The 10,743-nt window shown below is 33.5% G+C and overlaps 2 long non-coding RNA genes across 2 annotated transcripts; one reads left to right on the top strand and one right to left on the bottom strand.

Annotated features, from left to right (window-relative positions):
• Positions 1-448: 448 nt before the first annotated feature.
• On the bottom strand, positions 449-1,833 carry LOC110879080. Its single transcript, XR_002558450.2, has 2 exons — positions 1,584-1,833; positions 449-1,147 (listed from the first exon to the last, which is right to left on the bottom strand). It is a non-coding gene; the product is annotated as an uncharacterized LOC110879080 (long non-coding RNA).
• Positions 1,834-8,795: 6,962 nt separating this feature from the next.
• On the top strand, positions 8,796-10,302 carry LOC118482162. The gene is made up of 4 exons (XR_004867518.1): positions 8,796-9,276; positions 9,389-9,481; positions 9,620-9,768; positions 9,890-10,302. It is a non-coding gene; the product is annotated as an uncharacterized LOC118482162 (long non-coding RNA).
• Positions 10,303-10,743: the final 441 nt, after the last annotated feature.

The following is a 10,743-nucleotide window of genomic DNA, read 5'->3' as shown; positions in this document are numbered from 1 at the left end:
ATGGGTGTGAATAACTATTACGACTTTTACTCTAATTTCCAAAAGATTTAAGTATGGGTTGGAAGTGTATCGTTTTTGTCTTTTCTAATCGTTAAATGTTATCAAGATAAGCTTGTATGTTGAGTAAACTGCAATTTTATCCCCTGGGGTTTAGGTCAATTGGCACTCTCCCCCCCCCCTTAACAAAATAATTGTAATTTTACCCCCCAACGTTTGGTGTTATGTCGCACTTTTACCCCCCGGTGTCAAATTTGTTAACAGATCTGTTAACTTTAATGTGAAATGACTATTTTACCCTTTAATATTACCCCCTAAGGTTCTTGTTATGTCGCATAATTACCCCCACTGGTAAATTACTAAAATGTCCTTTGTATTACCCCTTATACTTTGTGTTAAGGAACAATATTACCCCTGCAAGAATTATTACATTTGAATAATCTGTTCTATGTTGGCTTTGAATAATCTTCATAAGAATTATTACACCTCAAATTACTGTTAATTACCATTGTAATGGTTTTACACCAAAAACAAGAAAAAAAAAAAGCCAAAGTCAATTTACTACACCTCAAATTAACTCAAGATCACAAACTGAAATGCAGCAACTAGAACTTTAGCCATTTAAGCGTCACAGAAGGTCACCACCAGATTTGTCTGCAGCCTTTATAAAACCGTGTAGATTTGATAAGAGAAAGAACATCTGTAGATCAGTTTGCAACATCTTCTGCAGAATCTTTTGCCTTCGTTTGTATTGCACTTCCATCTGAGCTTCCACTTCCTGTCTCTCTCTCTCATCCACCACAATAATCACCACCGGGTACCACCACTGCCACCGCCATTCACCACCACAACCACCACCAACCCCACCGATTCACAACCCCATAGTTATAACAAGGAATCTCAAATTACTAACCAAATTATCAACTCTTCCACTTAGACTACGAAATGAAGCACAAGATGAACCAAAACAAACTAACAATTTTCATTTCATACTTTCAAAGGAAAATCACAGAGATCTCAACTATCTCTGTAACAAACAGACGGAGAAGATATTTTGAATGCCATGAGCCTTCAAACCCCTCTTAACCGTTGCTCAATGCACCGATGCTGAATGCCATGAGCCTTCAAACCCCTCTTCAATACTCCTCACCTGAAACAATTTCAATAATCACACATTTACACAGACAAAAAAAAAAAACAACCAATCCAGTAATCAACAAAAACAGAAATAAATTCAAGAAGCCCCAAATTTCTTACCATTCTAAAATCAAACATACCCCCCCCCCCCCCACACACACACACACACCAAACCCCTAAACTGATCATCCCAAGAACCACCGATGAGAAACATCTAGCAACCAAACAACACAATGTACCCACAATTAACACATGCAATCAGTCAAACAAGTGATAAACAAGAAAACAACACAACCCCACCTCAAAACCCCTAAAAATCAAGATTTAAACAAAACCCAGAAACAAAAAGCCACGTAATCTGACAAATCAATGATGGAGAACCCTATAATCGGAAAAAGATGAATAAAAAAGGAAACTTGATGAGAAAATTGAAATGGGTGTAAGATTACTTCAACTTTTTGGCCTGTTAGAAGCATCGATGTGAGCCTCTTTCTTTTTTTGGTCGGTTTGAAGAAATCGGAGCGGCTGGTTCTTCAATGTCGTCGTCCGCCATTGATGAGTCAAAGTGAGAATCTTGATCCCCAGTTTGGATATGTGTTTGGTGAAGAAGGGTTTTAGTGGATAGGCTCCAAGTTAACCTTGCAGATGGGATCTAATATGTTGGAGTAATTATTTGAAGATGATGATGATGGATCTGGGTTATTTGAAGATGATGATAATTTGATTTTAATAATAATAATAATAATAATAATAATAATAATAATAATAATAAATATGGGGTAAGATTACCAAAATACCCCTGCCTATAACAGTCAAATAACTGTTGACTGACGGCAGGGGGTAAATTGCGACAGAACATCAACGTTGGGGGGTAAAATTGCAATTATTTCGTTAGGGGGTTAAGAATGTCAATAGGCCTAAACCCCGGGGGTAAAATTGCAGTTTACTCTTGTATGTTTAAATAAAGTAGTGAATTCCATCATATGTTATGATATTGGTATGGTACGTACCTGTATTTGGGTATATATCGCAAACGAAATTCAAAAAATCAAAAAATAAAATCGTGATATGCCTAAAAGAATATAGACACATATTTTACTAAGGTGTACATGGTTCAGAATGGACGGTTTTTAGTTTAAACAGTAAACAAAGCCGTTAGTAATGATTTTCAGTTTTGAAACCTAAACCAAACCAAACCGAACCGTTACTAACGGTCCGAACCGTTACTAACGGTTTGGTTTCATGGTTTAGACGTTGGGTTATATTTCATATAAAATTGTATCATGATTTCTTTCTAGGTAACTATGTTTAATTGTTCAAAAAAAGTATGGGCGTGGTTCAAACGAGCATAGTTGGATCAAACTAAACTAAATTGAAAGCATAAATTTCACACTAAAATAAATTAGATTGAAGTTAAGGTTGAATCGCTTATATGGTCAAGACTAACAAACAAACATATGCACAATTGGTTCACCACAAATTTCATATCGGGTTGCTCATATATTTTACCAGAGAAAACTTATACTTCAAAATATTTTAGGTTGAAGAGAAAAAACTAAATCACCACGGCATAAAATAACTAAAAGTTAAAACTCAAAGTTTATGCTACTAATATTAAATTACTTAAACAAGTTCTGTTTCAATTCTTAACCTAATATGATACGTAACTTTGTTTATAAATATCCTCAAAAGTTTATGGTTTGGTTCGGTTTTATACGATCGGTTTTTGGTATAAACCGTAACCAAACCGTTCATTGCGTTTTGAAATTTTATAAACCAACCGAACGGAAGTAAAAAAAAACTGACACTGAAACCGAACTGGTGTCCGGTTTCGACGGTTTCAAACCTAACCTTGAACACCCTAGATGATACTGACACCGGTATCGATGTTCACGCAAAATCGATTCAGTTCGTCACGTACCGACACTCACTATAGTTTATGTTAAAAAACACTATACTTGAATACAACTTTGTTTTAAATATTGTTTGGCGGGAAGCAGAACAAAGTTTCTATCGTGGCAAGATGCGACTTGGGTTGGTTTGATGTTTGTATGTGAGTTATTTAGGTTGGTTTGATGTGTGTTGTGGGTCTGGTTGGAATAGAAACGCTATATCATGATGGAAACAATGGAATTTTAACAACAAGAAAGTTGTTCCACCTTCGGCAAGTTACGAGTTTATGTTTGAGGGGATGAAGTTCATCTGTCAGGGTCAGATGGTAGGTTTGGCGATCCTTGTATATATGGGTTAGACCTTGGTTGATTCCTTTGCATGCAATCCCAGCAAGTCATCTTCATTCCTCGAAGAAGAAGAAGAAGAAGAAGAAGAAGAAGAAGTGTCTGGTGGAAGAGGGCTTATTATGCAATGCATGTTGCATGAGAGTCCACGATCAGTATTTGACCAATGTTCTTCTCAAGATCGTTGTTTGCCTTGGGATGTCTACATTCTTTGTTGCAGGTGCTGGAGTTATATCGGAGTTCATCGCTAATTTTGAATATCATATTTACCGGATCCAAATAGAGTTTGAGGAAACCGTTTGGGTTAATGATCTTGAATCAGAGTTAAAAAGTAGTTGTTGAAATTCAAGGGTTTCATTGATCGGATCAACTACAAGACCGGGGGACGAGTCTTTTTTTAAATCTAAGGATATGATGCAGGAGCATCCATGAGTCAATTCATTGGTCAATAAGTGGGCTTGGAGTATACGGTGCCATTTGATTTACGGATTGGTTTTGGGGCATTATTGGGCTTCCAAAAACATGTTGGGATGAAAAAGTGGGCCATTGATGTGATGATTGAAGATTGGAGAGCTCACCACTCAAGGTCAAGATTAACATTACTATTTAATTTCTATGTTTATCTATCATGTAATTTTAAATATATATATTTTGTATTATATTTATCCAATTATCGCGTAAGTTTTGGATTCTCATAAGTGTTTCTTTGTTTTTGTTGATTATGGTAAACATTGCAAAGCTTTAAGCTTGTCGTTTGAATGTTTTCATTTAAACGTTAATTTTAAAAATCGTGTTCTTGTGCCATTTGAATTGATTCCATTATTTGCATCAATTTGAGTAATTTAGTTGTTTTGTGTTATCATCGTCGGCGTGGTAATCACCGTTGTATGTTGTTACTGTTATTGTTAGTGAAAGCAGCGTACACTAGATTTATTCGGAGTGGAGGAGTCAGATATATATATAGTGTCGGGTTTCGCTACAAACAATCAAAACCCTACTAGCGCTAGGAACATATCTCAGCGACAGGATCTCAGTGATTTGTGGCCGAGATTGATGTGGTGACATTTTTGTAAATACTGGGAACTTTAAAACTACCGGGAGGGGTAGAATGGGAAGATCCAAATAAGGGTGCACATATTAATCACATATAATTTCCCCCATGATTTAAATGTCGATAATTTTTTATACATGATTATTTAAAAAAATACACTATAAAATCCAACGTGTTTTATCTTTCCAATGAGTATATTATTAATAAACTTTTGAAAAATAAAAGAACTGAGATTTTTTTATGGCGTTTTCAACTACTACTTTTATATTTTTTTTTTTGAACTGGGTTTTTCTACAGAGTTTTCTGAACTGGGTTTTTCCATGGCGTTCTCTGAACTGGTTTTTTATGTCGTTTTTCTGAACTAGGTTTTATAATATCGCTTTTCAATTAGACATTTTATGATGTTTTCCTGACCTAGGTTTTATGATCGCGTTTTTAAATTGGGACATTATTTGTGTGTTTTTTCTAAATTGGATCATTATGGTGTTTTTAAGTGGACATTTTTCGTGGCATTTTCCGAAAACTCCATAAAATTGTACAGTGCAAAAACTCAACAAAAACATCCACTTTCACGAATACTCAGTTCAAGTTATTTTTTTTTAATTTCAAAATATTAGCAATAGTATACTTGTTTTTGTGGTGTAATTTTTTATAGAAATAATTACGTATAAAAAATTACGGGCTTTTAAAAAAGATGGTGGAAGATGCATGTTATTTTCGCATCTTGTACACATCGTACGTTAAGATGAATTGTATGTTAAGCAACCCCTATATATATATATAGACACACACACAGGGTTAGGTTCACTTGTGAACAACCCCTTGATTGTGAACACTAGTAAACTAATCCTAGCCCTTGGTTATCAATACATAAATGTATACACAAGTGTAAATCAATTGTCAGGATTTGGGGATGAAAATACACTAGTGTATTTTACGGTTTGATGATGTAATCAATGGTCAGGATTTGTTCATTTAGTTCACAAATACACTAGCGTTCACTATAGAACCTCATATATATATATATATATATATATATATATATATATATATGTAGACGGAGAGAGAGAGAAAGTATGTTGTACAATATCCCTTAACGTACGATGTGTACGCGATCAAAACATAACATGCGGATTTGAGAGATATAACACATGGGTTTTGGGAAGTCTTCTGAGTTTTTGAACATGTGGATTTATGAGAAGTCTTACCGAGTTTGATGAAGTCTGCCGAGTTTGTGAACATGCGGATTTGAGAGATATAACATGCGGGGTTTCGTTTTTGACATTTATAACGTGCAGATTTCTCATCGCGTACGCATCGTACGTTAAGGTCAATTGTACGTTAACTAACCCATATATATATATATATATATATATATATAGTGAAAGTGTATTGTACAATTTTGCTTAACGTACGTTGTGAAAATATAACATGCGTGATTAGGTTTTTTACCCCATGCGTGATTTCCGATTTTGTACATGCATGATTATGTTCATGCGTGATTATGGGTTTCAACATGCGTGATTATGGTTTTCAACTACGTGATTAGGGTTTTTGAGTTTTATAACATACGTAATTCCATCTCGTACACATCATACGTTAAGAAATATTGTACATTAACCAACCCCTATATATATATCCACTCTTTAGATAGTAATGAAGGGTTAGGAAGTAGAGGGTGTTCTTTTAAATTTGTAACGTAATCAGTAATATGAAATGAGTTTCTTAGATTTATTGGTCTTGTAAAAGTGTTTTAACAAATGGTATTTTTGAAACATGTTGAGTTCACAATTTGTCATAGATAATTTCTCAGGAAGGAAATTGGCTTTCAAATGAATTTTCTACCTTAATCTATTAAACACTTAACTTAGTTCTCTAACTATTTATAACATTTAATATTTAGATACATAGTTATATTATCTCTACCTTTCTAAGTATGGTTGTAGAGGTCGCAAAACGTTCTCAAGTCGGTTGATTAGGAGTTGTGAGTACTCGGGTTAGGCGGAGATTACTTAGGGAGTACTCGGGCATGTTAAATTATAAAGAATTTAGTTTATGGGAAATTATATGTATGTCAAATATCATAAGTTTACTAATATTTATAACAAAATATGTGAATAACAATACAAATAAAATAATACATGTTCAAATAGTAAAGTATTTCAAAAATTAATATTCATTGCTTGAAAACGATATTCATTTTTTAATATCATAGACATAGAAATTATGTTTTATTTTTTTAGTCAAATTCGGCCCAAGTTTACCAACTAGATCCGATTCTGATTGACGTTGGCCGTGTTTGATCGATTCCGAGTAATTTAGCGGAGTTGAAAAAAGAATCATCTCGACAACCTAACTTGTACTCTGCGTCCTAGACCTTACAATTACAATATTGCGTTTAAGAAAAGAAAAAAATTAAACCAAGTTATTTATAAAAAAAGATTTTTTTTCCATTTTATAATCTTCCTATACTAATAAACGAAAATTTTTTTGTACACGTGTCACACTCTGGTGTCTCCACCCTTTTAATATAGTATTACATATTAATTTTATAAACAAAGTATAATATAATATTAATCAATATAGTTAGAGATAAACGTCTAAATTCAAATTTAATTAATAATTATCTATAACAAAGATAAATGTATCAAATAATACAATAAGTATAATATTATTTAATATAGTTAGAGATCAAACGTATAATTTCAAATTTAATTAATGGTAAATTACTTTTTGAGTCCCTATGTTTTAGTGGTTTTAACTACTTGAATCCAAAATTAAAAAGTTTAACACTTTGAGTCTCTAATCGCTCATTCACACCCTCTGTAAAAAAAAAAAATCGTAACACCTTTTGTAAGGTTAAGTTCTCTAAGTTCTCACAACTCGTAGAAGTTTTCATTTTACCCTAACCATATATTTGTTAAGATAAAATATATTATTTGGATATAAACAATAATTACTAATAACGTATCAAATCACATGTACAAGTAACGAAAATATAACAGTTCTTTATTTTTACTAATTTATATATACAAGTTTATAATTTACATTTTTCGTCACTCAACCCGTGTAATACACGGGGTTGTAAGCTAGTATCATTATATCAGAGAATACTGTAGTTTAATCATGGGCCAAAATGTATTTTAAAACACTAGATATCACTTTATACAAATTCCGAAATTATTGTAAAGTTGTAGTTTTTTTCGTTTTCTTCAGAAACTAAAATTAGAGATGGTATTCAACTGGTTAACCAAACCATTTGTATTTTCCACGCTAACTTATATGAACATGTAGCCATGAATTGATCTTCATTCATTCACAATATATGTGTCACAAATGTACGCATACAATTCCTGAATTTAGAAAACTTTGGTTGCCACTAGGGATACAAAAGTTCCTGAGTTTGTTTTTAGATAAAGAAAAATAAATGAAAAAAATAAACGATTACAAGAAAGACCTTAGCTACCCCAGTCCCCGTCACCAGGACACACCGCATGGCAAAATAAATAAATAAAAGAAAAAAACTACACACCAAAAGTCCACATAAACCCAACTATGGCCCAACAAAACTAAATCGGACCCGTAGAAGTAAATGCCCAACAATGGGCAGAAAGGATCAAAAACCATTTAAAATCCGTTTCAAAGAAATAAACTCTAGAATAAAGTACTTAAAATACAAAGTAAAGCCCAACAAAATCATACTTGGTCTCCAACTGTCCAAGTATAGGGGTGTGCAAAAAGATTTGAATTCAAATATCCCAATGAAAACCCAGAAACTCCAAACATGAATCATCTTAAAATTCGGATATCCAAAATTACAGGTATAAAAAGTTCGGGTATCTGAAAATTTGGGTTTGGATTCGAATTCATATATGAATTTTACAAAGAAATTAGAAACCCATTAGTTTGGATACATGAGTATCCTGAAAATTAAATTCATGAATTATGCGTTTATGTCTACTTCACTAATACACTAAGGGGTATGTATACAACAACAAACGTAACTAGTAAATCCCATAAATAGCGTAGCTATTGGTAGGGCCTGGGGATGGTGAGATGTAGGCAAACCTTAATTCTACCCATAAGGAATAGAGAAGTTGTTTCCAGAGAGACCCTCAACTCTAAAACACACAACAAACAAATAAAAGAACATGGTACATAAGGAATGCTATCAACATCAGAAGAGTAACATAGTACATGGTAAAAATATGCAGATATCAGAAACAACCTAGAACCATAGATACAATAAAATATTTATAAAATATTTACTCTACTCTACTCATCATCAATACTTATAAAATATTTAGTTAAATGTATTCTTACTCTACTCTACTCATCATCAATACTTATAAAATATTTAGTTAAATGCTTGGATAGTCTTTGTGGTTTGGCTTTCTTCATATTTAGTCTATAACTTTCTAAAATTACAGCTAAAGTCTCCAACTTTTTCAATTTCGTTCCCGGATAGTCCCTGGCGTGAAATGACCTAAATACCCTTACTATTATTAAAAATTAACATTTAAATCAATAACCACCTTCAATCCAAACACACCTCTTCTTCCTCATATTCAGATTCATCTTCAATCCAAACACACTTCTTCTTCCAATTTAATTTGATTAATTGCAGAACCTAGACAATGAGATATAGATAAAGAAAGAGATAGAGAGAGTGAACCCTGTTAGAGAGAGGAACCGATGAGAGTGAGATAGACGACGGGTGACGATGGTGGTCATGGATTTTGAGGTTGGAGACGAAGACGAGTGGAGATGATGATGATGGCTTTCTGGCTATTGAACCATGAGAGTGGCAGTGGTGATGATGGTTGAGAGTGGTGCTTTTGACCATTGATATGGGTAAGAAGGTGTTTTTCTTTGCCTTCAAAATTTTTTGACTAGTGATGTAAGAAGGAGGGTGTCTTTCTTTGACTACAAAGTTTTTTAAACTTATTTTTTGACCAATTTTCAGGTTGGTAAACCATCTACATGGGATTATTTGGATATGACCCCACAGGATGAAGCTTCCATATTTACAAATGATGTTGTCATCCAAGACATGGAGGTAATTTTCAAATTTTATTTTCTCAATTCTATAAAAAAAAAAGTAGAACATGTTAAATCAAATTCTTTAGCCATCTGAATTAAGAATCAGTTTCACTATATTATTTCTACTTTACCATGAAACTGATTCATTTTACAGTTTCCGGAGGGGTGATCGGAGTTTCTTGGGTAATGGTGGTCGGAGTTCTTGACGGTGGTGGAGGTTGTTGAGAGTTTGAAAATGGCGGTGGTGATTGTCGGTGGGTCCCACAAAAATGGTTAGAGAGGCTGATTGGATGAGGGGTTGTGGTAGGCCCAAGCACTTAATTATTTTATATGTTTTATTGTTTTTATTATTTTGTTTTTAGTAAGGGCATTTTAGTAATTTCGAACATACTTAACACCAAAAACTAACATCCATTTGCACCAGAGATTATCCGGGAACGAAATCGCAAAAGTTGGGGACTATAGCTGTAATTTTAGAAAGTTATGGACTAAAGGTGAAAAAAGGGCAAAACACAGGGACTATCCAAGCAGAAATGGCCACGCAAAAGAGAGAAATATAACTCAATTTTTGGACCGGAGAGAAATAGAACTGGTTTCTAGATAAGAAACTGGACTCCCTATATTTGCACACTAGAAATGGCCACACGCAGAAGAGAGAAATATAATTCAACTTTTGGATAAACAAACATTTGAGCTCAAGACATGAATAGAAAGTTAAAGCACAATTTTGAGGTAAACAATGCGGCTTTATTGCCATGTAACGAAATAGAATCTGATTTGTGGATAAACAACCAAGTTTTATTATATTGTTTAAAATGCTAAGATATAATTTTTCGGTTACCCCTTTCTCCACTTTTGCCACACATTTGTGTTCTTCTTTCAAATATAAAGGTATGTTCTCCCATATTTTTTTTTATGCGTGACATGTATATACGTTTTCTCGAATGTTACATCACTTTTATTATTCTTTGGCAAAGGTGATACGTTAGTTGATAAGTAAACTAAGCACATGGTCATCTTTAAGGCTTTCAGACGACGCGGTATATAATTAAGTGAAATAAACGTCATATGGTCAGTGACGGTCCTAGAATTTTTTCAATACGGTCCCTTTTTTGGGTGTTTGAATTTTTCACAACCAAACATTAGATTTTTCGGGTCGGTCGCGGTTCGGGTCAGGTCGGGTCGTACATAAAAATACAATATTATAATACAAATGTATGATCATTACTCGACAGAAAAACACAATAAAAATACGATGTGATTCGAAATAAATAAAAA

Source organism: Helianthus annuus, chromosome 9 (assembly GCF_002127325.2).
Source record: "Helianthus annuus cultivar XRQ/B chromosome 9, HanXRQr2.0-SUNRISE, whole genome shotgun sequence".
Classification (NCBI taxonomy): Eukaryota; Viridiplantae; Streptophyta; class Magnoliopsida; order Asterales; family Asteraceae; genus Helianthus; species Helianthus annuus.
Note: the sequence above shows the minus strand (reverse complement) of the source record. Positions and strands in the feature narration are given on the sequence as shown.